Source organism: Morus notabilis, unplaced genomic scaffold, assembly GCF_000414095.1.
Source record: "Morus notabilis unplaced genomic scaffold, ASM41409v2 Scaffold436, whole genome shotgun sequence".
Taxonomy (NCBI): Eukaryota; Viridiplantae; Streptophyta; class Magnoliopsida; order Rosales; family Moraceae; genus Morus; species Morus notabilis.
This window is the reverse complement of record NW_010362623.1, coordinates 250,306-254,831: the sequence shown is the minus strand read 5'-3', so window position 1 is coordinate 254,831 and position 4,526 is coordinate 250,306.

Genomic DNA, 4,526 nt, shown 5'->3' with positions numbered 1-4,526 from the left:
ACAAGTAATAAAGTGTACAAGAGTACGGATATCGATCCCACGAGAATTGTGTTTAGCTTTCGTTAAATACCAATATTGATTAGCTTCTAGGATTGTTTTTTTTATATTTTTATAACAATAACAAGAATGTAATTATGGGATGTAATTCAATGGTGAAAATGAGCTAGGCCTGCTAACTTCCCCTCTACTGCAAGTCTGACTAGAATGTTACCAAGAATGCTGCAGCATTCACTACCCCAGTTGACAGAAACTCCGTTATTTCATAACATTCTTCCGAATTAATTATGATTAAGGTTCCTTAAACTATTTTCAACATATTCCTATGTGAATCCAGCTTCCAGAATGCAGATTTAAACTCAGGTTTCTTTAAGTTATGCAAGGTGAATAATATATTCCTATACCATCCACTAATCAACAACTAAGCAAGGTTATTGAACAACCATCACTCATGTTAGATCCGATTAAAACTAATCCTTCCAGTATTAATCTTAATCTTGTATCCTAAAATTGATGGCCAGTCAAGAATAGAAATAGACATTAATACACATGAATGAACCGGAATAGCAAATTAATAACACCTCAGAAACACATTGTCAACCTTGCAATCTTAGTTGCATTAGCAAACCTAGCTAAAACAAATTAGTTCATAATGAGATTTACATAATTCAAAGCTCCAGAATAAGCCATGGCTAAATTAGTAACTAAATACCAAAAGAGAATTAAGCTAACAGAAAGAAGAAAGAGTTTCAGCTGGATTTGGGATTCCTCTTTGTCCGGCCTTGCTTCCTTCAACCTTCTGCTTTCTTTCCTTCACGTCCTTGTATTCAGTTTTCTGGTGATAGGTACTTTCTATCTCCTTTTCTTTTTCTCAGCTCCCCTCCTATGCTTTTTTTTCTCTTGGTAACGTACTGTCCATTCTCTCCAGAGGGAGTGCTCTCTGTATTTCCTCTCTGTGTCCAGCCCCAGAACACCTTTTTTTCTATTTCCTCTATCTCCTCCTCTTGCCATTGATTCACAAGTTGGGCAAATATTCTTCTTTGCTTCATGCAAAATCATCCAAGTTCGCATTTATTTATAACTCCTATAAAAAACACACAAAAGACATTAAACTAACAAAAATGCTTGAAAACTTATAAATATTCAAGCTTAAAAGTACTTGATTTGTTGGCAGAAATACCCGTCATCAAATTCCCCCAAACTCAAACATTTGCTTGTCCTCAAGCAAAAGAAAAGAAAGAAAAAGAAAACACAATTCAAGTACTAAGACACAATCGAAAAAGTGTGAGTTTTGTATCGAGTCAACAACTATGCATGCATCTCCAAAGTCACATAATGCTCTAAGCTCAAAGGAAATGCAAACACTGAGATTATCTAGAATTTCAACATCAAGCATCAATTTCACTCCACTCAAGACTCTCAAAGTGTAAGTGTGTGCACAATCAATCCCAATCAACCAAATAAAATCCGGATAGACCTATGAGCCACGGAGACTATGAGTGATATCTTAATAAGAACTACCACAGGCCCATTTTTCGTGTCACTCTCCACTAATAAAGGTTCACTTGTCATTGAAGATCAAAAGGACTTTTGAGGGCTGTAATGTATGGCTAGGGTAAAAGGCGGAAGAGATTAGAATTTTTAGGCTCAAATCACCCTAGGCATGTATCACAACTCATGGATCTCACATGACTCCCAAGAAAGAAAAAAATATATCTTACCAACTCCTCATTTCATCATACATTCACTTTCAATTGAACCCAAAAGGAAATAAAAACCACAAAAATTTGAGAAATAAAGACCACACCCCAAACTCAAAATCAACATTGTCCCCAATGTTGCAAAGAAATAGAAATGGTAACTCAATTCCTCATCCGATTGACTCTTATTATTTTTGTATTATTTTTTTACTATTTTTTTTTCTCTTTTTTTCTTTTTGGAATTGAAAAACAACACAAGCCAATCCAGTAATGATTTCCCAAACATAACCCACACTTGCTTTCAATCTTAGCGTTTAATGCAATCATGCCTAGTAGTGATGGGTTTAGGAAGTGAAAGTGCATTTGGTGGTTTGGATGTACAAACATGGGTGATGAACGAAATAAGCAATATGGCTCAAAGGGGGTAAACAAATGATGAATTTTCTTTTCAAGGGTTAGCTTCAAAGGCCCAATCGATCCGAATAAAATGCCTTAATCTTCTCTCCAATGACACTAAACTGACAATTTCGCCTCAAGTTTCACTCAAATGGGTTCTAGTGTTCATGAGATATCAAAGTCTACCTATTGCACATAAATGTTCTCCAAATGCTCAAAAGATCAAGTGATCATGATTCACGGTGGTCAAAAGTAGAGAATCAAGAGTGAATTTCAATCAATGTGAGTCAAGCACACAGAAATCTCAATGAAATACATTTCAAAAGACCTAAGAAAGCATCAAGTGACTATACTCATCATTATTATCTAGTCATTTCATCTCAACAAAACTCACAATTTATTCAAACAACCTAAAAGAAAAACAAGTAAAAACATGGCCAAAAGAACACAACTTAATGGAGACAAGTCATAACAACCAACTCACAAATAATGCTCAAAATCCACTAAAATCAACCACAAAGTGTCTCACCCCCAAACTCAGGATCAAACAATTGTTAAAATTAATAACAAGGGAATAAGAACACGTACCGGAGAGGCAAGACAATCTCGCCTCCTAGTAAGGTTGGCAATGATGCACCGGGCATGATGGAATAAACTTGGGTTGGGGCGGAGCTCCCCTCCATAAATTGCATCTTTAGGCTCAATTATTCCTATGCCAAGCCAACTCGTCAAAGATGGCTTTCGCCCATAGTACGTGTCATAGAACACAACGTATGGGTCTTAATTCTTTACACCCTCAAGCTTGGCGAGATTTGGCAGTTTTCGGCTCATTTGCTCAACTTGACTCGGCGCCGGCATATGCGCTTGGTTGGCGTGGAAGAACGGTGCTCGAGATGGTGGAGGAGTTGCCAGCCACATTGGGTCTTCATAGATGTGATCTTTCTCAACCGGGGGTGGCACGACAATGGGGATCTCGAGGGATTGAGACTCATTGACATCTTTTTGAGATTCTTCACTAACCAATTGTTGAGTCTCCTCTCTCAAAGGGTCATCTTCAAAGAACTCCCATTCCTCCTCTTGTGGTTCCCTATTCATGGCGTTAGTAGATTCATCTGGAAGCAGCTTCAACCTAAACAACTCCGCTAGAGTTGGCTCCATTTCCTCGTGAAGGTGGTTGAGCGCCTCCATCCTCTCTAACTTCTCTATGCGGAGTCTTGTCGCCTCCGAAAATTGGGCGACAAGGTCTTCAAGGTCTAGAGAAGACTCCGCTTGGTGACGGGGAGTGTCAAGCCATGGCTCCGAAATGTTGGAGCTATCCTAAAAAACGTGGTGGTTTGTTGAATCCCTCCCATACCGATAGTTAACATCGGCCATGTCTTCCAACCACCAATAAGCTTCATCCGCGGATAGTTGGTGAAAAGAGGTGGTACCATTTCCTCTTTCCACCCACATTCTTGTTGCGGCATCTAACCTGTCGAGGAAGATTTGTAGTTGCACCTCCCTCGGGAAACCATGGTCAGAAACTGAATGAGCTGCTCCTTGTATCTCTCCCAAGCACTAAAAAATGGCTCGGAGTCTCGTTGAGCAAATCTTAAGAGGACTTGTCGATCAATCATCTCCAAGTACCTCGTAACACAAAAGAAAACAAAAATAAAACAAAAGATTAAAAATAAGAAATAAAAGCCTAAATTAAAATCAAGTTATGTACTCACAGTATTAACAACAATTTAAAACGTCAATCCCCGGCAACGGCGCCAAAAACTTGTTGCGTGATAATTATGCTCGCAAGTGCACGTGTCGCTAACAAGTAATAAAGTGTACACGAGTACGGATATCGATCCCACGAGGAATGAATCACCAAAATATGTGTTGGGAGTTGTATATTCAACAAAACAAATACTGAATAAATTCGGCACAAATTCACTAAAATGATGCAATTAAAAATGGATGCAAATGAAGTGAAATCTAATGGCTAAAAGTAACAAGAACGTGGTGATGGGCTGAAATTCAGTGGTGAAAAATAAGCTAGGCCTGCAAACTTCCCCTCTACTACAAGTCTGACTAGAATGTTACCAAGAATGCTGTAGCATTCTACTATCCTGTCAACAGAAACTCGTTGATGCATAAAGTTCTTCCGAATTCATTATGACTGAGGTTCCTCAAGCTATTTCCAACATATTCCTATGTGAATCCAGCTCTAGGAATGCAGATTTAAGCTCAGGTTTCATTAAGTTATGCAAGGTGAATAATATATTCCTATACCATCCACTAATCAATAACTCGGCAAATTCATTGAACAAGCATCATTCATGCTAATCTGATTAAAACTAACCCTTCCAGTATTAATCTCAATCTTGTATCCTAAAGTTGATGGCCAGTCAAGAATAGAAATAGACATTAGCTCACATGAATGAACAGGAATAGTAGATTAAT